At 41.1% G+C, this 24,513-nt stretch overlaps 1 protein-coding gene across 1 annotated transcript in view; it reads left to right on the forward strand.

Annotated features, from left to right (window-relative positions):
- Positions 1 to 24,513, forward strand: part of AMN1 (antagonist of mitotic exit network 1 homolog) — a 469,636-nt gene that overhangs the window by 317,919 nt on the left and 127,204 nt on the right. The window lies entirely within an intron of this gene.

Raw genomic sequence — 24,513 nt, forward strand, 5'->3', positions numbered from 1 at the left:
ACACCGTTTCTGATACAAGCCAAGATGCCATTGGCCTTCTTGGCCACCTGGGCACACTGCTGGCTCATGTTCAGTTGCTGTCAACCAACACCCCCAGGTCCCTCTCCTCCAGGCAGCTCTCCAGCCAGACTTCTAGTCTGTAGCACTGCACAGGGTTGTTGTGCCCCAAGTGCAGGACCCAGCATTTAGCCTTGTTAAACCTCATCCCATTGGTCTCTGCCCAGTGGTCCAGCCTGTTCAGATCCCTTTGCAGAGCCACCCTACCCATTGCCGCTACCACAAGACCCCCATGCTGCTGGTCAGGCAGCAGGACGAAACCGATCCCCATCAGACGCGGTCACACCATGGTTTTTCTGTCAAATTAACCAGTGGCCCTGATGCACACATAGATTGTGTCAGTTTTCCACTGGCTTTATGCTGGATGCGGAAAGGCAGATGCTACTCATCTGGCATAAAATTAGAGTGGTGCAGGCAGACTGTAACTGAGCCCGTACAGAGCCTGCTGGTAAAAAGCTAACACGCTGTATTAGGGGCATTTTGCATAGTTGAACTGGAAGAGTGAGTTCATCCTGGATCAAACCTGGTGAGGGGGCTGGAGAACAGGTCTTATGAGGAATGGCTGAGGGAGCTGGGGGTGTTTAGCCTGGAGAAGAGGAGGCTGAGGGGAGACCTCATTGCTCTCTCCAACTACCTGAAAGGAGGTTGTAGAGAGGAGGGTGCTGGCCTCTTCTCCCAAGTGACAGGGGACAGGACAAGAGGGAATGGCCTCAAGCTCTGCCAGGGGAGGTTCAGGCTGAACATTAGGAAAACATTTTTCACAGAAAGGGTCATTGGGTACTGGAACAGGCTGCCCAGGGAGGTGGTTGATTCACCTTCCCTGGAGGTGTTTAAGGGACAGGTGGACGAGGCGCTGAGGGCCGTGGTTTAGTGTTTGATAGGAATGGTTGGACTTGATGATCCAGTGGGTCTTTTCCAACCTAGTGATTCTGTGATTCTGTGATTCAATGTCATAATGTCCAGCGTCACGGCCTTTTTTATTTGGTACTAGGAGTCTTAAACCCATATCTACTGTTTCTTCAAACAATGGCCTGCAAACAGAGACCTGATCCAATTGATACCCACAAAGTTTTGCTCTAAGTGCTAGCAGGATCAGGTTTTTCATGCTTTACAAACATATTTATTTTTTATTCTTTCTGAAGTAGTAGCAAAATGAGGTCTTTAAAGTTCAGCAATTGAGTTAGAATTTCCAGGAAAAAGGAAGGTTTGTTTTGTTTTGTTTTTCAAAAAAAGAAATGACATGTAGAATATGGGTATCACTGCCTACCAATGCAGCACTCTATTGGAAATCAAAGACACAGATTCACTTTCTTGCTGACCTGTTCATGCAGTTTTAAACAAGCTGCCTACCCTTTCTATGTCTTCTTCCTCATGTCTAAGAGATAAAAATGCTTAGACTCCTCAGCTAAGTGCTTTGAGATCTGCAAATGCAAGCACTAACACCAGTTAGGTTATATATGCATAGGGTATACAGCATATAATATATAACTATTGTACAAGTATATGTGCATGCATACATAGCTGACACATTCTGATCTAGTCTGCATAAACACTTCTGGTTGCCTAGAGAACATAAATGGAAGAAGCAGGCAAAGTAATAGATTTTCTGTCAAATTTGTATCTTGAAAGAAGCTTCCAAAAATGCAGATTTTTAATCAGTTCTACGGTAGGAGCAAGTGTAAATATTAATAGGAAAGAAAGAAATGTGAATATTAATAGGTAAGAAAAGAGAGTGACTCTTATCTACGTTCAAGTGTCAAAACAGAGAGGAAAATACCAGTACTCCAATCATAATTCCAATGGTACACATGATCTCAAGATCCTTTTCTTAAAAGAGGATGAAAGATTCCACAAATCAAAAGAAAAAAAACCAAAAACCACAAAGCGGAAGCCAAATGATATCTTGAGAGCTTTTACAAGTTCCAGTGTAGATGTCTTCCTCAGCTTTTGACCTAGGCCATCCTGCAAGCAGGACTTCCATGAACACTCATTCAGGAATGGATCAGGAAACAAACAGCTTAAGATTAGTGCTGAAAATGAGTTGTTGGCTCAGAGTGTGGACACTGGCTGAAGCAACCAGATGCTTATAGCTAATCTACCCTTGGTGCAGCTCCACTTAACATCATTTAGTTGACAATGGCGCTCACAACCCAAGGGCAGACTCACCACATGGCTGAACATCTGCACCCCAGAGGGGGAATCTGTCTTGTTAAAACATGTCATTTTTTCTGCAGTACCTCACAAGGAGAGTATTTCGTTTTAAAATCGGAAGGAGACATGAAGTCCAGGTATTGTGCAGTGTGCAGAAGTTCACAATGTCTGTGGGAGAGTTTCCAAAAATTGCAAGTCCTGTAGCTATTTGAAAACACCCAGCATGCCTGTGATTTGCTCTCAAGTAGTACCCATTTTGTTCTCTGTTGTACTTCCTACACATACACAATGTCAAATCTGTCGTCTTTGGTTTAGAGCTCTACTGCTTTAGAAGACTTCTTTAGGATGAAATAAGTTTCCTCAGAGTTGTCAGTTTCTCTCCACTGACTACAGAGGACCTGACACAGATGTATACATTCAGACATATATTTAGTTAAATGAATCCTGCCTTTCACACTTGTATCTTTTATTAAGACTTAAAACTGGCGCCTACACTCTACTGTCCAGACCCCTCCATCTAGCTTTATAATGGTTCTAGTAAGATCACTCATGGATATGAAAAAATATTAAACTCCTTTATCTGATGTAAGTGGCTCCAGCTCACCTCATTCCTGTCTCTGTGGAGATGAGAAAGGGTGGATGATCCTATAAATAGCATCTCAGTTATAAGGAAAGACATCGTTAAACAAAGAAGCATTGCAGCATGACTTAAAGGTGGTCATTCCCCAGTGAAGATCTCATAACTCTGGTGGAGATTTCTTGCTTTTTGGAGTGCCTGTAACAATCTATGGATTCAAGTAACTGTACAGTGGTACCAGTAAAGTGCTAGTCTTGCTCACAGATCTGGTACTTTTAGGAGCATATTTATAAATACAGATAGCCTTGAACAATCATATCAGCATTTTAAAGAATTTCACTGCCCAGATATACACCAACTCACATTACTTTAACTCCTGCTACAATACTCTTAAATTTTCTGCATCCCAAGCTCAAAAAACATGCCCTGATTTTTTACAGGCTGACTTATCACCTCACATTGTTATTTATCCTTCATTTTGCCCTGCTGCACCCCTTTCACATGAATATTTCAAACCAGTCTTTAGACATTTAGTGACATTCAACATACCCTCATAAAATGAGACCTTATGATTGCATGCATTTCATTGGCAGAAATTGCCCTTTGAATGCCTGGCATGTGACACTGGTAGACTCTTAAGGATAGTAGGTTCCAGTACCAAAAAATGGTGTTCTGATTACACATTTTTGGAGACAATTGGATATTCAAGGACAGGCAAAATGATACAATTTGAATCTTGCTCCAGAGAATATTATCCAAATTTCAAACCACTTAAGAAGCATTTAATGCCTTATATGAAATGAACTACTGGTTCTACATACATCATAGTGGAAATACAGCTATAAAAGCCACTATTTTCAGCAGATGGCTGAATCGCTGTGTCTACAGCATCCGTTTTGAGTCCACTTGGAGCATCTCAAAGGACCAGAGCCCAAATCTAACAACTGCTAATTAGTAGCGTTTGGCAGGCTCACCAGAGTGGCCAAAGTAAAAAAAAAAAAAAATAGTAGGGAGCAATCTGTTGTTGCTAGTAGGAATGGGATTGATTTCCTAAAAGTGAAAAGAAGGGAAAGGCACTAAGGGAAGGCAGTACTGTAACTGTGCTGGGTCTGGTTTGGAAATAAACAAGTGGTTGTTATACTGCCAAAGCTTCATCTTTCTCAAGTGCTGAATAAAAGCATCACATTTGTAATGAATGACCAGCGTAGAGATAAAAGGGAGGCACTGAGAAGAAAATGAAATTTTATAAGATATTTCAAAATCTTAGTGCAAGAGAAATGGTAATAGGTTTTAAGAAAATTAGTTTATAGAGACTGTTAGAAGAAACTAAACACAGGAGGTAATAAACAATAATGCATATAATGAAAAGTAATGGCGTGGTTCTCATTAACATAAGTGTCAGTATTCAGAGGAAAGGCTTTCAAACAATAGTGTCCTTGTGTGAGTCCCCTGTGAACTACCTTTAAAGGATCTGCAAAGGTAAGTAAATATTTTTTTTAAAGCCTATTGAAAGGCGAACTTAAATTTGGTGTAGTGGATCCTGTATTTCCACCAAAATAATTTTGGGGCCCAAAAAGCTGAAGAAGTTGAAAACCACATACAGAATCCAAAAGGAAAAGGATAAACCAGACCATTTCAGCAAAGAAATCACATAGAAAGACTGTACATAATTGGTTGGCAGGATGTTTTGTGTGTAATAAGCAGGAACTAGAGAATGAAAAATTAGTTTTATGAGAAAACTAACAAAAAAGATAGCATAAGGACATTTAGGAAACACATCAATAATTAAGTGGTGAAAGGATACCTACAGTGTAGAAATACTACAGACTATAGCAAAGGATGTGAATTATTATTCTGTTAAACTGAATATCATCTCAGACTGCGATGATGTTGCTTTCAGCAGGCGTTCCACGTGGGTATTGATTCAGCTCCACAGACATCAGCTGAGTCTTATAATTGGCAGCATTGCCCCCAGGCTCAAGACCAAGCACACAGATCTTCCACTTTATGCAGAGACTTACAGTACCCAAAAAAAAAAAAAAAAAAAAGAGGCTGAAAAAAGCACAGGAAGTATTTAAAAAAATAGGCGCTGAAAGAAGCACAGAAAGTATTAAAAAAAATAGGGGCTGAAAGAAGCACAGAAAGTTGTATTATGCCTATTTAAACTATTAGGCACTTTCCTGTGACACAAGGAAGACCTACTCATTTAGAACACTTTGTCCAAACAGCTTCTAGGCAATTTAGCCTAGATTTATCAGCGTCATCGTTCAAACAGTTCATTACTGAACAGATTTAAAACCAAGAGAAGGGAGAACATGATTTCTTTCAAATGTAGAGGCATCCACTGCCCAGAGAACCACTGTAATCAGAATTCAGGCAAACTGCGAAGTAGCCAACTGTTTACGGCACCAGATTGTTATGAGAGATGAGGGCAAAATAACTACATCCTAAACTACATTTTTACTTGTGCCAGAGCCTTGGAAAGCCTGGCACACACTGCGGCTCCCAGTGAGGAGCAGGTGGTATGGAGACCCACGGCAGCTTGTATTTTGGAGACCGAATCCTTTCAGCAGTGACAAGTTTAGCTCCACTTCCCACCTCTGAGCTTCAACAGAGCAGCGAGATAGCGTCTCTACTGTTCACTGGCTGCACTTTGCTTCTTACCTCTCTCTCATATGGTCCTTCTGGCACCTTTGCCTGCCACTCACTCCTGAGAAGTCCCGAGTTGCTCTGTCTCCGCATTAGAGACATGGAGGGCTTGAAGGCACCTTAGAAGGTGTTACATTAAAAAGGTGAAAGGGTCTGATATGTGGCTAAGAAAAAGGAAGTCCTCTAGTCAGAGTCAACTTGCCTGTTAGCATCCAAAGAGGACTCTCACTGAGCAGATTCACGAGGTTGATAGGACCAGTGTTTGTTTGCCAGATCCCATTCTTCACTGATCAGATTCACAAACTTGAATCAGTAAAGCAATTTATTCAAGCAACAGGTATCACAAGTTTGAGATTGTCTATGATAAATTCAGTCACTGCAAAACCAAGCTAGATATAAAAATTAAATGCTTATAGTTAACTATAATTTCCTAGGTAACATCCAACATAGTTGGAATTGCAAATCTTAGTAAGGAGGCATCCCTCCTTGGGGACTAGAGAGAGATTCAGGCCCATTAACCCATCCCATAGTTGGAGCTCCTATCCTCACAACAGGATTCTAAAGGCTAAATTTATACTCTTGGTGATTCTTAGCAAGGAGAGACTAAGTGAATTATCAGGTGTCAATTGTCTCTTAGCAATGTTTGTTGTGTCACCAGTGGGATGAGATCCAACTCAACATGCCCCTCTAGGCAGGGGGTGTTGTCTTATCTGAATTTACTGAATCAGCATCTGACTGTGAAACTTCCATATCACTCCAGAAACCACTGATTGCATAAGTGTTAGACCAGAATTCACCTCATCTGCTTTGCCAGATAAGCATGTTGTCTAGCCTTGCTACTCCTCACTGTTGGCGCCAACAAGTCTGAATAAATCCAGTATCCAACAGAGGGTCATTGAATCCAATCCCACATGCAGACAGGATCAAATGCATCTAGACAATCCATGTTTAGGGTTATCGAATATGTTCTTAAAACCCTCAGCAACAGATATACAACAACAGGCCTACAAAGCCTTTTCCAGTATTTCACCATCATCATAAATGGAAACTTTCTTAATGTGGAGTTTAAACTTTTTTTCACTACATATCAAGATCTGTCCCTATCCTTTTGTAAATACTGTGTCAAATGTTTCAAGGCTGTTTTGTTCTCTTTTCTTCATTAGCAATTTTGCAGCTTTTCATCAGACCCCTCAGACTAGAGGCCTCTTGGGTGGACTACAGGAGGGAAGTGAGATTGTGTAGGGAAAAAATCAGAAGGGCTAAGGCTCAGCTAGAAATCAGATTGGCCAAGTCTGTGAAAGATAACAAAAAATCTTTCTACAAATATACAAATAATAAAAGGCGGACTAGGGAGACCATACAGTCCCTATTGGACACAGAAGGAACAACAGTAACAGGGGATGAGGAAAAGGCTGAGGTACTTAATGCCTTCTTTGCCTCAGTCTTTAGTTGTAAGGAGGGTCGTTCCGTCTGTGTACAAACCCAGGAGCTAGAGGAGCATAATGAGGCTCCCATGATCCAAGAGGAGGTGGTCAGAGCCTTGCTAGCCCGACTAGACAGCCACAAGTCTATGGGGCCGGATGGGATTCACCCAAGGGTATTGAAGGAGCTGGCGGATGTGCTGGCCAAACCCGTTTCCATCATCTTCCAACAGTCCTGGAAGACTGGGGAAGTCCCACTGGACTGGAGGCTGGCTGATGTTGTGCCCATCTACAAGAAGGGTCGCAGGGAGGATCCAGGGAACTACAGGCCTGTCAGTCTGACCTCAGTGCCAGGGAAAGTCATGGAGCAGGTGATCTTGAGTGCTGTCATGAAGCACATGCAAGAGAACCAGGTGATCAGGCCCAGTCAACATGGGTTCACAAAAGGCAGGTCTTGCCAAACTAACCTGATCGCCTTCTATGACAAAGTGACTCGGCTGCTGGATGAGGGAAAGGCTGTGGATGTGGTCTTCCTGGACGTCAGCAAAGCCTTTGACACAGTTTCTCACAGCATTCTGCTTGAGAAGCTGTCAGCCTCTGGCCTGGACAGGCGCACACTCTCCTGGGTGGAAAACTGGTTGGCTGGCCGGGCCCAGAGAGTGGTGGGAAATGGTGTGAAATCCAGCTGGAGGCCAGTGACAAGTGGGGTTCCCCAGGGCTCAGTGCTGGGTCCAGCCCTGTTCAATGTCTTTATCAATGACCTGGAGGAAGGCATTGAGTGCACCCTTAGCAAGTTTGCACACAACACTAAGCTGGGTGGAAGTGTGGATCTGCTGGAGGGTCGGGAGGCTCTGCAAAGGGATCTGAACAGGCTGGACCGCTGGGCAGAGTCCAATGGCATGAGGTTTAACAAGGCCAAGTGCCGGGTCCTGCACTTGCGGCACAACAACCCTATGCAGAGCTACAGACTAGGAGAAGTCTGTCTAGAAAGCTGCCTGGAGGAGAGGGACCTGGGGGTGTTGGTTGACAGCCGACTGAACATGAGCCAGTAGTGTGCCCAGGTGGCCAAGAAGGCCAATGGCATCTTGGCTTGTATCAGAAATGGCGTGACCAGCAGGTCCAGGGAGGTTATTCTCCCTCTGTACTCGGCACTGGTGAGACCGCTCCTCGAATCCTGTGTTCAGTTCTGGGCCCCTGACCACAAGAAGGATGTTGAGGCTCTGGAGCGAGTCCAGAGAAGAGCAACAAAGCTGGTGAGGGGGATGGAGAGCAGGTCTTACGAGGAACGCTGAGAGAGCTGGGGTTGTTTAGCCTGGAGAAGAGGAGGCTGAGGGGAGACCTCATTGCTTTCTACAACTACCTGAAAGGAGGTCGTAGAGAGGAGGGTGCTGGCCTCTTCTCCCAAGTGACAGGGGACAGGACAAGAGGGAATGGCCTCAAGCTCCACCAGGGGAGGTTTAGTCTGGTCATTAGGAAAAAATTCTTCACAGAAAGGGTCATTGGGCACTGGAACAGGCTGCCCAGGGAGGTGGTTGAGTCATCTTCCCTGGAGGTGTTTAAGGCACGGGTGGACGAGGTGCTAAGGGGCATGGTTTAGTGTTTGATAGGAATGGTTGGACTCGATGATCTGGTGGGTCTCTTCCAACCTGGTTATTCTATGATTCTATGATTCTATGACTATCCCTGTAAATCATTCCTTCTAATTCTCTCATAGCTCTGGATGGCCTTTTTGAACTGTCTTATTTCTTGTTCTTCTAGGCTGACAGTAGAGTCCCCCCAGGTAAAGGCTTTTCCAGTACTGAATAACATGGGTCAAATATCTCCCACATTGCCAGTGTACCACTCCTAGTGCTCCATCTTATGTTTTAAGAAACCACAACACATTCTTAATTAGTATGTACTTTGTGGTCTACCATAGCTTCAGGATCTTTTCTTGCCTTGCTGCCACTAATGTCTTTGAATTTATCTCTGCTGAGGTTCATTTTGTTGGTTTTGGGTCACTTACTCAGCATGTCAAGATCATCTTGAATATTGCTCTCCAAAAGGCCTGTGATTGTTTCTAGCACTGAGACATCAACAAAGTCATATGAAAGTCTGATGACTGCTCTTTGTCTAAAAATTTTTCATTCGTGGAGAGTGAGCAGATCAGGAAGTTTCTTCACTGTACACAGTGAGTTTGACACATCTAACTGAAATCTGGCATGATAACAGCATGTCGATTTTTCACTATCATGACAACTGAGGGGATTTGGAGCAGAACTACTCCAAAACCTGCATGTAATTTAAATTCCTCTGGGCCTGCCTGCTGGCCACAGCCTCTAGCTCTCCTTGCTCAGTGCTGGCCACATCCCTCCTGCCACAACTGCCCTCAGTCACCACCAGCCCAACACCAAGCTGGGGGCTCTGCCCCACTGGTGCCCCCCAGCCCAGTGCCCTGAGTGCTTGGGGGTCGTCCCCACAGCCCCCAGGGCAGCCCACTCACTGCTCCCCAGTACCTGGGGTAAAGCTGTCACCCTGCCATCAAAGCCTTAAGTAACAACACTCCCTGACCAGCTGCTCTCCTTAAAGCAGAAGGGGATGTGTCCAATGTCCTCTTTTCTAAGCAATTCTACCCTGACAGATTTTAAACCCAATTTTGCCAGACACTTACAAATCAATGTTCAGTCATCTTTAGTGTCTTTCTGGGAAGTGAAATGAGGCTATGCATTGTTCCTCCAGTCTCCTTCTTCCTTTTATTACATCAAGTCTCTGCCAACATCTTTGGAGTGAGAGGATGTGCAGAGCGGTCCAGTTCCTGGGCTCCCTCCTACCACTGCAGCATGGGCAAAAGCATCTGGCAAAATCAGGTTAGTAGGTAGATCCCCTGTCAGGAATGGGAGCTGTCTATGAAATAAGAATGAAACTGCAGCTTATGATCTTATAATAACTGATTTTTCTCCTCAGAAGTGATTAATGTGGGAGAGGAACACATTTTTATTTAACAATGTGCCTTGTCTTTAAATTGAGAGCCTAGGATCTGCAGTGCACCTATTAAATATAGCTTAAAAAAAGCACTTGTTTCTGCTAAAGTTAGCATTTGCCTTACATTCCTTATCATGCATCAGTGACTAAAAACATTTACAGACCATAATGGCTAAGAGAGAAATTGAAATTTTTATGTGGAATCTAATTATAGTGCTGTGTTGATAATACTAGGAAAATTTGATTGAGAGACTAAAAAAAGGGATAGGTTTTTGGTGGTTTTGTTTTGGTTTGGTTTTAAGAGCTATATACTGATATTTCAGCATTCAGGAACACGTTGCTTGTGGTCTTCTCTCAAATACGGCTGCTAAACCCACATTGCAATGAATGCAGAGCACATCACACAAGGAAAACTACATTTCTATGAAGTGAGTGTGGCATTTGGGAAGGGTGCCAGGTTTATGACAGTACCCCATAAACTTAGATTTTTTTAATTAGGTTTTTGTCTAATCACCCAATGCAGAACAGGTGACGTGTATTCAAAATGATAAAATAAAGGCTTGCAAACAAGGCATCTGGATCAAAGCTACAATGATTTTCCTCAGAGAATAGAGCAGTCAAAGCACAATTAGGAGATTAAGATCTTGAACTGGAGATGGACTTTGGCCGAAATTTTCCTACTTGCACTTTGTAATTCTTGGGTGAAATGATTGGTCTATCATAAAACAGGTTATCACAAGTTTACTTAAAAACCTCTCTAGAACTTTTTTCAATAATTGTATTTATACTATAAATGCTTCTTATAATAATCACATCATTCAACACACAGACAAGAAGTGTAATAGCCAAAACAAGGACTGCATAAGATTATTTTGTGTGAATTCTGCATTGTCGAATCTGACCCTTAAAAAATAGAAAACCATAAAAAAATCCTAAGGATATTTTCTTTGTGGTTTGTTTTGCCTCAGTATTTTGGGCTAACTGGCTGGTATCTGGTTCTTGCTTTTCCTGACAACCAAGAGCCTTGTTTAGAAACAAACAAGCAAGCAAACAAAACCCCAAAAATTATTGAATTATTGAAACTATTAAGGTCCAGGGGAGATGGACTGTAACTGGACCTGTAAATTAGCAAGACATAATGAGAATGCAACAGCTGCCAACCCTGACCTCACAGACCAGAAAACATGACTGAATAACTAGGGCTTTCCTGGTGGGAAACAAGGGAAGGTTTTTTGATAAAGCATTTTTCTTTCCAAAGGGAATCTTGTCAATGAGGATAGATATAAAGGTATTGTGTTGTATTTTAACAATAACTATCTGAACGTATCTAGCTGGGAAACAGTAACACAGTGTAAGTATAGAGTAAACCAAACCCACAGTGCCAAAGCCTTTCCTGACATGTACTAGCATTCGAGAGGGGGATAAAGTTAATTGGGAGTTTCTGTGAGGTTGTCTCCTGAGGCTTTTTCCATTCCTTCTTAGATGAGTAGGAGTTTCTGAAAGTGCAGCAGATGGAGCTTGACATGGAATGTCTGTGAAGGGGAGAGTATAATCACCTTTGGGTGCTGAATGCTACCGTTGCTTTTTCTGTGATTCTACAGTTATAGAAGTTGCTGAAACAACCAGGAGATAAGGCAAGAGGGATGCTGCTATTTGCTTACCTTTGTTTGCCCAACTGGGCAGCAAAGGATCAAGGGAGAATAGGAGAAACAATCAAATTCTTGCCAACATTGCACAAAATCGGGAAGAGAAATAACAGATGGTAATTCCTTTGATGCAAGAAATCCATCTGCTACTGACTCTCCCATGAGGTCCTGGAGATGCTGTGTGGAAAAGCTTCAGAGACAGCCTGTGAATGGCAAATGTGAATATGAGATGTATAGGAGAATATGGAAGAGAGTAATTCTGTCTGTGGAAGGGAATGTGACAAGAAGCGGAGCTTGCTGTGCTTCTGCTCAGCTCTTGGTAAGTTCCAAAATAGGCTTGTGAAAAGCAGAAACAACGCAGCTATATAGGACAACCTGAAAAGTAACTGCTCCCTGATGTTCCATATTGAATACACAAGTGACATCATCTTCTGAAAACCTAGATAAAAGCTAAGTTCCTGCGAAGATCTTACTACAGCCGTGGTACCAGACTGTACAGCGTAGCAGAAGATTTCAGCTCTGCTATTGGCATTATCTCTGATCACATCATTCCTTTTAAGATTAATGAATTCAGGAAACTTGTTTTCAGGCTGTGTGAAGAATCAGGCAACTATTATCATCACATTCATCTACATGATGTGAATAGAACAATCTATGCAAACACAGTTATAGACATAAGCTTATCAGAAAGATGCTCTTCTGGAGCATTTGGTACAACCATGGGCACCTGATGGTCCTCCTGCTTCTGCCTGACTTCCAGCTGCTTTGATGTCTGCTGCCAATCACTCAAAGCTGTTGTTGACAGGCAACTGAATAAGTAGGAAACATCCTTCAAGAAGAAAATTCGTCACCATGGAGAAGATAATACAAGTGCCCAGCTAAAAGGAGAAAACCAAATACTAACCCTTCTCTCCTCTGTACTTTTCTTTAAGAGCATTAATATTGTGAGAAAATGGCAGATGCTACATTTTAAAAGATTTGGCAATTTACTGATGTTAGATGCAGAAGACTGGGTCGATTTGCAAACTTGTCACAGATTCTCTCTGCAAGGGATCTGTCAGAGTAGAAACAAGTTTTGAAAATGAATTAGCAGGATAAGGGACTTGTTTTGAACAAGGGATTCCTCATAGGAATGGTCAGGGGAGACGTCTCTTGGCTGACCTCTATGGCTGTTAGCTGGCATCCTTTACTCCAGTCCATACAAAGATGGAACAAACACACACTCGCACATACCATTCAAGGTTATCCAAAGAAAAGGGCAACTAGAGTATTTTTTTTTCATTGTCTTTTACAACAAGTAATCAAGGTTTTATGTTAAGTAAATACAAAATGAGACTTGAATATCCACAGGCACACATGTATTTATATACTTGTTTATAAAGAATGATATTACAGCATCGTGACATTGCCTTGATCAAGTATTGAGTTACTGAGCATAATGAGCTGTGGTTGATAGGATAATGCGAATAACTGAGTGTGATGAGCCTTGGGACAGGCCATGGATCAACCATCAGCTGGAGAACAGTATCTGAAATGCTGGTAAGGTGGTATTGTTGTAGACGGATTTGGCTGGTGGCCTGTTTTGACATCTGGCCATCCGTACCGCAGCATCAGGGAATAATAAAGACTACAGGAAGCATTGCACTTAAGATGTCCAACACCTCATGGAAGCAGATTGCTCAAGGTGGAACCATCACATGTTGGTGCTGAGCTTCTGCCCGGAGCCTGACATGGAAACTCAGGTTGGACAGAGCGAGTATCACATTCCCCTGGGCCTGATTGTGTCAACTCAGGGTGCACGGTGAAGTTCTCAATTAATTCCAGGAGTGTGCAAACCTTTGTGTGTAGCTTTTCCAGATATAGCCTGCCCATCATTCAGTGAACTAACAAAGCTGAGCTTGGCAGTATCATACTGTCTGGCGTTTCTTTTCCATCTGTGACTAACGAGAGTTAGAAAAACAGAGAAGGATGACTTTAGCAATATGACAATAAGAACAAAATAAAAAAGAAAATCAGAAATTATATGGGAAATATGTGAGATTTCAATGACTGTCTGAGAAGGGAATTGTCAGTGGATCAGAGACAAAACCAGGGGTGGTAGTGTTTTGTACATGCAGTGCAACATTCAGGGATGGCAACCTGCTGTTTCATCCTTGCCACCAGTGTCTGGGGATATGATTGGAGAGTCAAATGGGTCCTCCCTTCCTGGCCCTTCAGAAAACATGGCCAATGGTGCATTGTTGCTTCCATGCTCATGGGAAATAGATGTCAGGAAGGGAGCTGTTTCAAGTGACAACCAGCCACCTGCCCCAGCATACAGCTCTCTCTTCAGTGTTGGGCTTCGTATGCTCCAGATTCTACTGTCTTGATAGAGAGGCTTTTATAAAGATATCAATACTTACTTAGGTGACTAAGCACTAAAAAATGAAGTTGAGAGGCCTATTATAGCCAGCCCGTTAGACAAAATGATGTTGAAAAATAAGGTTGTATATGGGAAATCTGCTGGCAGCAGAAGCAGGAAAGAAACATCACTATTAAGTAAAACTTCTTTTAAACTATTGCTATTAATCAGCTGTGATTGTAATGGTTGGATGCAATAAATGTAGGTAGAGGTTACATTAGCTTCTCTGAGACTCACAATTTTCTCTTTAACTGGCGATCTGCATAAAGAGAAAAGCAAAAAAAATTACAGATGACCAAAATTTCCCAGTGGATTACTTCCCTTACCCTGTTCAATTCACAGCATCTCTCTAGGCTGTCTCAGGGAGCAGGGAGGATCAGGATGCTGGAACTCTAGGAGCGCACACCGCCTGAGGCACCGCTCCCTAAACTACCTCCCACATAAACCTGACAGGCTAAACTGCTAAACTGCTTCCTCTGACTGCAGTTAACCTCTGCAAAGCTAAATACTTTAGTCCTTCCAGTGTGAGGTACTGACTGGCAATGTGACTTTCAAAAAAAATCCTTTGAAGTTCTCTGCTACCTTTTGTTTCATTTTCTGCACATCACACAGATCTGATGTTGTCACTGAACGGCTCCGTATTGACGGCGGCTGTTCCTTGAGTGAGGAATGATGTCTGAAATAAATCAGTACTTCTCTAAACAATAATTCATGCTGAATGTGGCAGGCCTTCCGATACACATGACAGATGATATTTACCTGTTCCACAGAAAAGATCTTATCATCTTAACCACTGAAGCATCTCCATGCTGACACATAGGGACAGCGGAACTGTACAGTGCCCAGGGTGAGTGTTTGGTCTTTCAAATGACAAAGGTAGGTTTCTGTTGTAAATTCCCGATGCATTTCTGCACTTTCCACTATATCATTTGCAGACATTTCTGAAAAACACATAGCAGTGGGCAGAGACAACTCATGCCTACTGCAAGAATTACAGTAGTAGGCATCAATACCTTTCTGCTCACTGTTCTTTCTCACAGGTTTGTACGTCAGTAGTTCCCAAGCAAATTTATTTGCTTCCCTGGGATACTGCTTGTTTGGTCTTTGCAGCTTTGTTTTTCTAAAATCCCCCCTTAACATCATGTAGCACTGTGTTCTGCATAGTCCTCTTTCTTTTGTTCTCTCTCCATTCCCTTTTACACTCCTTGCTTTCCTCAGGCTTCTCCTGATGCCTTGGCATTGACAATGCAATGTTGTCCTACAAAAGCTACACTTCTTCAGATAATTTATTTTCATATTTATACCACACAAAAATAAAAGACAAGAAGCCTGTCTGCTGCAAAGCTGTTAATAAAGTGAAAATTCACAGCATTTCTATGTATAAACTGTAATCTAAATAATACTGTCATCACTGCTGGGTTCAGCTGCTATGCACTGACAAGACACTGACAAAACAAATGTGTTGTATTCCTATCCTTAAAAACACATATAAATGAACTATACACCAATGAGACCAATTATTTTTCACTCAGTGTAATGAAATATGCCAAAGCAAGCAAGGACTCATTGTGAATGTATTGATCCCACGTCAAAAGCTACCCTCGTGGCATCAGGGGAGATCTCAGACAAACCTCTCATACATCTCCTCTCCACAACAGCAGTTGTTCTGCCATTCCTTACAGCTGCCTGTCTAGCCTGTTCTTGAAAATTTTACTCATGGAGATTCCACAATCAGCAGACGTATCTGTAGCCTCTGCCTTCAGTTTATAACTGGAGGTCATTGGGCACTGGCAGAGGCTGCCCAGGGAGGTGGTTGGTTCACCTTCCCTGGAGGTGTTTAAGGGACGGGTGGACGAGGTGCTAAGGGGCATGGTTTAGTGTTTGATAGGAATGGTTGGACTCGATGATCCGGTGGGTCTCTTCCAACCTTGCTATTCATATATTTCATAAAATGGTTTGCCTGATAATTTGGAAGGCAAAATAATTTGAGGGAAAAAATAATCCTTGGTTTTTATTGGTTTTTTTGTTGTTGTTGTTTGAGTTCTTTGTTGGTTTTTTATTATTTTTTACTCTAGGCTGCTTAACACTGGAATCAAGCACAAAAAAAAATAACTTTTTCTGTAAGATTTGGCATAAAAACCTATGTAATTTTTGGTTTGGGTAGTCTTTTCTTCCAGTAGGACTAGTACATCAGAGTGGCAAAATTGAACTTACTAGCCAGGAGTTACAGAAAGATGTCCCAGTACTGCATTGCTATCAAGTGGCAGAAGAAATGCAGCACCACTGAATGCAGAGGAGGGTGGATTGTGAAGAGTAACTCTAATTACATGTTCCAAATCACAAGTTCTCATGTCAGCATTTATCACCAAGTATAGTATTCTACATCATTACACTTAATTCTCAGGAAGATGGAGCTTCCTACTCCCAAACTATCAAATAGACCAGGAAGAGAATAGAAACTATCATTTGGTACTCTATAAAGCTGTGGTGTACCAAATCTTGTATGACAATCTGGTCACTTAAAAAATGGGAACTAGAAAGTGTGCAGATAAGGAGAGTCAGATTGGTCAGAAATAGGAAATAGTTTCTGTTGTAAAAGGAAATGAAGATATTTCATTTCCTCAGCTTGGAAAAGAGATTACTTAGGACGTGAGAGAGCACAAAACACATGGAGCAGGTGGTGAGGGAATAATTAGTTATTATTTTTCAAGAAAAAAGAACTGTGGGACACTAAATGAAACCATCAGGCAGCAGGTCAAAAACAAATGAAAGAAAGCACATTCACATGCAGTGCCTAATTGCATTACAGGATGTAACATCGTGTTTTGTTTGGATGTCCAAGGTATAGATAAATTCCAAAAGCTGCTAGACAAGTTCATGGAAGAAAGGTCTGTCAAGAGCAGCTGAACAAGATGACGTAGATACAATCTACAGATCAGCAACTCTCTAGGTAAGAAACTTTTGGAAACTGATGGAGAAACTTGGAAAAAATATGAATCCAAGATTGCCCTGGACTTTTTCTTTACTCTCTGTCACTGTCTAGGTTAGATATATAATATATCTGATAGGGTATACAGACCTTTGTTCTGATATACTACAACTGTTATCTTGTTGTTTGGTCAGAATGACTATTTACAAACACAATGTAGTCAGAAAAGAGAAATCATATTAAAGTCATTTATGTTGTTTGTTTCCATGAGACTATCAAACACGCAGAAGCAACACTGCTTTTCCCTTAAAGAAAATCTACATTTCTTGAATAATAAAAAAAACTTCATTATCTTAAAGCTGGAGAAGAGAACAACAGAAAACTGTAAAAATGAGAAAAAAAGAGAACACAAGGAAGTATATCTTCTCTACGAGGCTGAAATCATTACTCTAATAACTTTTTCCATTGTTAGCAGCAAGACTAGGATTTCACGTAGAGGAATACATTTTGTGAAGTGTCAGTATGGAAAAATGATGACAGTACCAGATGTCTTGTTTTTCTCCCTAACCAGGGATAGAAGGAAAACTAGATTTTATTTTTTTTTTAAACTGACTGAACTCAGAATTTAGTAACTAAATAATAGGAACTAAAGAAATGCACAGAAGTAATAGTGTGAATTAAAGACTGGAGATCCCACATCAAACCCAGTCATTCTTTCAAATTGTTTGTGAAAGTGATGCCAAGGAATTTAAGACAGGCTTAAAACACAGTACTGCCTTACGCATCAGTATTCAGCTTGACTTCCCACTCACATCCCAACCAAAGATGTATTAGGAATACAGCAACAAGAGATCTGATTTCCATTGTGATAGGGAGTGATAATTACTAGGACCATCTTGACAGATAGGTACTGCAATAAATTACTATTACTAGAAAAGAAACCTATTTCCTCAGCTAAAATAATAAACTGTTTTACCTCAGTGTCTCTGTAGCAGATACAGAGAAAATATTCTTCGAGTAATATAAACCTGGGAAAAATTTTAACATCTACCTCCATTCACAGGACACCTAACATTTATTACTTCAATCTAAAAATTACTTTAGATTGTTCAGGTACATACCAGAGATTTTTTTATATCCTCACTTGGACTTCCAACTTTGGAAAGTTTTTCTTTTGCATATCACATTTCCATGTAAGAAGATCTAAGTAGTATCTTGATACAACACAAAGTCTATTTAATTAGCCAAGACATGAAAAAAAAGTTTTGCTTCCACTTAGTGTCTGTATTTATTTAAAACCTTTCAGAATCTAAAACTTACAAGTAGGTGGTGTATATTTTGTTTGGATTTGTTTCAACATACTGCAAGTGAATTTTTTCAATTTCAGCTGAAATTTTTCAGCATATTTCCTTGGGAATGGAGTAATTTATACATTTTTAGAGGAAATCTTAACAGATTTCATGTACTTCTTTTCATGGCATTTTCCTGCCCCCATAGACCTCTACCCCTGGTGTCAGTGGCCAACAGAAGCATCATATGTATACTTGAAAGATATGTTGGAAAAAGAAGTTCTCCACAAATAGTTTTCTTCAGCTGCATTTTTCTATGCTTCTGTAATTTCCACTGTTATCAAACCTCGCTGGTGTTAAAAAAGCAGCAGCAGCAACTTTTATTCTCCAACAGAAATTTCCATATGGGTCAGTCTTTTTGATCTCATAATATTTTGCAGCACTGGAGAACAAACCCAGCCAAATGATCATCAAAACATGCAAGCTGGAGATAGTTAGAAGGTTTGGCCCCATTTTTCCTCTTATTCAACCCAATCTACTTTATTTTTAGATCACACCACTTTGCGCCTCTTCTATAAATACTCCATCTTTTCACTTTGATGACAATCTCATAGTTAATTTATATTAACAAATTTAAATCCAGAACAGGCACACATAGCATGATTTGCAGGTTTTAATAGTTCAATGCTATCACCTGTCTGTTAGTCCATTTATGATCTACTCCCACAGTATCCAACCAGAATGAATGAACTTTAATCCAGGTAAAGCCCTGGATAAGCTCCATCTGCAGAAGTGACAATGCTGACCCAAAACTTTGATTTTCAGGTGTTTGTGCAAATAGGTCTGGCTCTTCCTCAACTTTGCACCCTTCACATCCAGGGCTCTTAGCTCCTATGCTGAGTAAATGCTCTGCAGGCAACAACTTGATGTACTTCAGATACCTAACGTAGAAAGCAAGCACCTGCACATTTATATTATAGCTGCAGCTTCTGCAAATCCCAAGAACACCTCAGGTGGCGAACCCAGGCCGAGTCTGCTTGCCCTGTTCATGGGTGATGTAATAGATGTTACTCACAGAACCTTTAGAGAAATATCAAAACACAAGCTTTACTCTTAAGATCAAGAAATTATACAAAGATAAGGAAAAAAGCAAGACCTGCACGCAACTCCTTTCCTCAGATTTTTCAACATCCCACCCCTCCAGGCCTTCTCCTTCCAGGCAGCTACCTTCTGCTTTGCTCTACCTGATTCCAGGCCAGATCTCCCAAACTTTTTTTTTCCTGAAATGGATCATGAATGAACTCTTTTTTTTAAAACCGTTCCCTGTCTTCTTCTACTAGATGGCTTTTCTCAAGGACTTCCACACCTTCCTTGTCAGGTAGTGCAAGGCTTGTTGCAAGCTTAGATAATTGGATAGGTTCCTTAGATAGGAGGCAAAACAATTCTGACTACTTTAACTAGCTCTTTGTTTATTTGTTTTTCAGAAAATTTTAAAGCAACACCAGAAGTTCTAAGGTTCTAATTAGAAGTAATGCATTATGACTCTTTCTGGGTTTGCTGATACACATTTTTCATCAACTACCATCAAATTGGTAAGTAATATATTTCTGATTTTTTTTTGCCAATTAGAATAGCAGAGTTACTACATGCTAGTTTCTGAACCTAGATGCATCACTTCTGTCATATCAGTCTTTGATTTTTCCAGTTCACATGGGGAAGTGGCTTTTGATAACTGGGTCAACAGGAGGACAAAGTTTAATTACCGTTCAGAGGAGTCTTGATAATTTTTTTCTTCTTTCTGATGAAAATCAAATAAGATCAAAGACAACAGGTTGTATTTTCGATAGTATGGGCTTTGTACTGCTAATAGGAACAGTCAATTTAAAGTCTTTTGGGAACTGAACAGTTATGGTATAACCTGATATAAAAGCTACTTTTACATAATAAATATTTTTCAGTGGGAAAAATTTCAGTTTACAATTGGAATAATCAAAATGAAATATTATCTTCATTGAACTCAATGAGGAATATACTTAAGATGATGTAAAGTTCAATATTCTTCTAAGTGAACCAAAATGTTTAATTCTGAAATACTTCTACTGTTGATTGCTGTGTCTTGCATGACACAAACTAGAATGCCAATCTCCATTCCTTCTTAATGTCTTTGTTCCCCTGCCATAATTTAGTGTGTTCTTTATTTAAACAACATGGATGTTGCATTGTGAGGGCCACAGGACTTTCATAGTGCTGTGGAAAAGGTGCCTGACCTGGAAATTCTGCATTATAGAGAGCATTGGGTTGCTGAAAAGCAAGATCCAAGATGCAATACACGATATTGGAAAAGCTGTATGCAACAAATTAAGCAAACATGCAAACATGTTTAAAATTAAGAACTACTTTTCCAGATAATATTACTTGGTCTTGAAATTATCCACGTGGTTATTATACAGTGCAGCAATGTTCATTTGTTGTAGAGCCACATTCTCTTATCAATCACAACAAATTGACTTGAAGTGGGGTTGCACTAGCTTATCTAAAACCAGAATTTGGTTTGTGTTACTGTAATTTCATAAGAAGCTACAGCAAAATGTGTTTCCCTTTCAGCAATGTCAGGCTGCATTGTTTGGATGTAAATTTTCAGCATTTCAAGAACAAAATCTTGAGGTGAAAGCATTTCATATTTGCATTCCAATTTACATTAAAACTAATGCTACATTGAGGTTTTCTTCATCTGTTTTTCATTCAGCTCTAGAAATTACCTTTTATAGTATCAAAGCCTGCCATGTGAGTTGAACTAGGTGACCGCCAACATTTCTACCTGCACATTTGCCTTGGAGCCTCCCCTAATAACAAAAGTACTTTTCCTAATATCCTAGGTAGCTATCAGTCTCCTCTTCACTAGAGCAACTTATTTTTATGGGACTCATCCTCTGCATTATAGCCCTGCTTTTCTTACCACAGTTTGTGTCATTATTCTTTCTCCTGTGGCTTTCAAATAAAGATATTTTCATAAATAGCAATCCAGTGCTTTTTATTTCAGCACCAAGACACTGAATTATACGCAGTTTTATTAAACAAACCTCAATTTAATTCTAAAAGAAGTAAAAGAAAATCAATAAAAAGTGGCTAAAAATTGTATATAGATCTGATGTATATTTAACATGAATAATTTTTCTCTGAGAAGACATAAAATGAGATATTTCTTCAAAACCCAGTGTTTTCTCCATACTTATTTCTTTGTTCTGTTGGCAAATTAAAATGATTTTGGCAGCATTGTGCAGTCCAGGAGTACTTTTAAGTTTATACTGCAGCACCATACGATCAGGCTTTCCTTGCAATGCCCAGCTACCTGAAATTAAGGCTGCGCACATTCAGGAAGCACTTACCATGACAATACTTCATCCAGAAGTACCAAGAGGTTTTACAAGGTGGTATTGCTTTTGCTAAAGGATCAAGGTATTGCTTTTGCTGGTGAGGGGGCTGGAGAACAGGTCTCACGAGGAGCGGCTGAGAGAGCTGGGGTTGTTTAGCCTGGAGAAGAGGAGGCTGAGGGGAGACCTCATTGCTCTCTACAACTACCTGAAAGGAGGTTGTAGAGAGGAGGGTGCTGGGCTCTTCTCCCAAGTGACAGGGGACAGGACAAGAGGGAATGGCCTCAAGCTCCGCCAGGGGAGATTTAGGCTGGACATTAGGAAAAAATTTTTCACAGAAAGGGTCATTGGGTGCTGGAACAGGCTGCCCAGGGAGGTGGTTGAGTCCCCTTCCCTGGAGGTGTTTAAGGCATGGGTGGACGAGGTGCTAAGGGGCATGGTTTAGTGTTTGATAGGAATGGTTGAACTCAATGATCCGGCGGGTCTCTTCCAACCTGGTTATTCTATGATTCTATGAAATTCTGTTCCTGTCTACAAACCACTGCAGCGAGCCGGAAGCCAGTCCTTGGCCCAGCCAAGATTCTGTGGCTGATAACATTGAAAATAAAAAGCAGATAAACTTGATAATCCAGGTGATGAGTCCCTGGATTGCCTAATGCAGAGGCAGGTGAGCTTTTACACTTGACTGCAGGACCACGTATATCCCATATATACACCACCCCCAGCTCTGTGCCTAGCACAGTTTTAAATGCCCCTCTTCTTATCATCCCTTGATGTCTCCGGCACCACGGGCGAGACCAGGCTAGCTAAGGGAAGACAAGCATTTTTCCTTAAGTGTCTATCACAACCTCATCCTCTTGGATGACGCCTCTCATTGTCATTTCAACTACCAATATCTAATAAAATGTCTTTCACTGCTGCATAGTTTTATAGGACAGGCACGGCAACTCACCACTCATCATTCATAGCACAAACAATGGCTTTCCTGGGGCCTTTCCTGGGATGTTTGCAGACATCTCATTGGAAAAATAGGAAAAGGGAGCCTGTCACATGACAAACTGGTCAGAAAGCTGCTACGGTCCTTGGCTGTTCATTAGCCATTCCAGAGAGAAGCAGTGTCACTCCAGAGGATTGCTTGCTTTTGGCTTTGTTGGGCTCCCCTCCCTTATGCAGTTTAAATGTTGCAGAAACAGCCCCCAAACGTTTTGCAATTTAGAAAAATAACAGGGCTGCTTTGTTTTCCACCCTAATTTTTCACTGCCTAGACTGCTCCGCTGGCAGGCAATTTCATAAAGCTACGGTCTGATAAACTGACTTTGAACACTGAATCAATTGTGTGATTTAAACTAAGAGCCCAAACTCAGGCAGCAAGTCATAAAGCAAAAAATTCATTAGAAAGAGAGCTGCAGTTAGCCATTCTAATAAAGGGCATCTTAATAGTTTTATGTTCAAAGCAAGCCTTTAATGATAAATAAAACTGGGTTCAAGAAGTAAAGAGACTGAAATAATTGTTTATGAAATTGCAATGCATGGTTAATTTAGATGAAAAGAAAGATTCACAGACATCCTGATTTTAAATCCTCCTTTCCACAGCTGCCTGATCTGAAGGCCATGAAAGACTCGTGGATTGGTGGTTACTAAGTGAGATCACTCACAGTATTTCTTTTCCTCTTTCTAGTTACAAAAAGAGTGGTCAGGAAAATTAGACTGACAAATCTTCCCCTAAATGGAAAGAAAATGCAGAGCAAAAGCAAAGCTACCCATTCTCACTCGTGGAATTTCATGTCATCCCACATAATGACAAGTTTCTGCAGCACGTTAATCAAAAATCCTGAAACCCTGGCTGTTATAAAATCACCAGAACAAATGAGAAATTCCAGTTTCAAGGCGTCTGTATCAGGCTAAGATGAACTCAGGGCAGTTTGAGATTCCAGTGGATAGTAAGCTGCACTACAATAAATGGCACAACAGATTAATATTTCACCTCTCAAACTAAGGCACTTTTTAATAGGGTGAAATGGAGCAGAAGGGATGGGGCAGATCACCTCAGCCCCACAGACAGTAATCTGGTTTGTGCCCTCCCACCAGATGGTTTGTAACACCCACTCCCCCCCAGCACTCCTGCCCCTGGGAGGCCACCACAAGAAGGCACCACTGTAACCTCTCTGGGCTGGACTGCAGAAGAGCGACTAAAAGCCATTAACGTTGCAAGAAAAGGGAAGGAGCAACCCACAGAACTGGTGTGAAACAGACAATATTGGGGTGAGAATGTGTGATGTCCTACAAAATGAAGGGTATTTGAGAGCACTAATCAATAAAAATCACATCTATCAACTTAATGCAAGGCTAATCACAGCATCCAAGATTTGCAGACTCATTAGCTTGTATCTTGCCATTTTACTGACAGCACATTTTCAAAACAGAGAGAACTGTCATTAAAATTACATTACATATATGTATAACTTTATTTACATTAACCTAGTTTGCACTGATTTTGCTTCATGTACAGTCTTTGCTTCAATTTTATTTTTTCTGTAGTGTAAATCCCAGTTAAGTATTAAATATTTGGTCATAACTTTCAGTGGTCCTTCACACCACAGCTACAGGAGTAATATCTGCACAGTGGGTCACACCACATCCTAGCTGGAAAGAGACTGTGAGGAGAAACCTGTGCTAGGAAAGGAAACTTGCTGTGTTCCCCAGGTGTTCTTACATTGTTTTGACCACTATATACATACCTGGAAAAGCCACAGAAGCCAAAACTGTACCACACATCTAATCCTTGTCAACTCTCTGTCTTCTGCTCTCTTCCTTGCAGCTTTTTCTTTGCTGTGTCAGTCAGTGGTCTCTGGGGGATGGCTGTGCCAAGCACCGAGGAATGCACTGAGGCAGCAATGGGGATAGCTCACGGTGTGCAAACAAAAGCACAGAATCATAGAATAGTTTAGGTGTGAAGGGACTTTTAAAGATCATCTAGTCCAAGCCCCCCAGCAATGAGCAGGGGCATCTTCAACAAGATCAGGTTGCTCCGAGCCCCATCCAACCTGACCTTGAATGTTTT

The sequence above is a fragment of the Phaenicophaeus curvirostris genome, chromosome 1 (genome assembly GCF_032191515.1).
Source record: "Phaenicophaeus curvirostris isolate KB17595 chromosome 1, BPBGC_Pcur_1.0, whole genome shotgun sequence".
Classification (NCBI taxonomy): domain Eukaryota; kingdom Metazoa; phylum Chordata; class Aves; order Cuculiformes; family Cuculidae; genus Phaenicophaeus; species Phaenicophaeus curvirostris.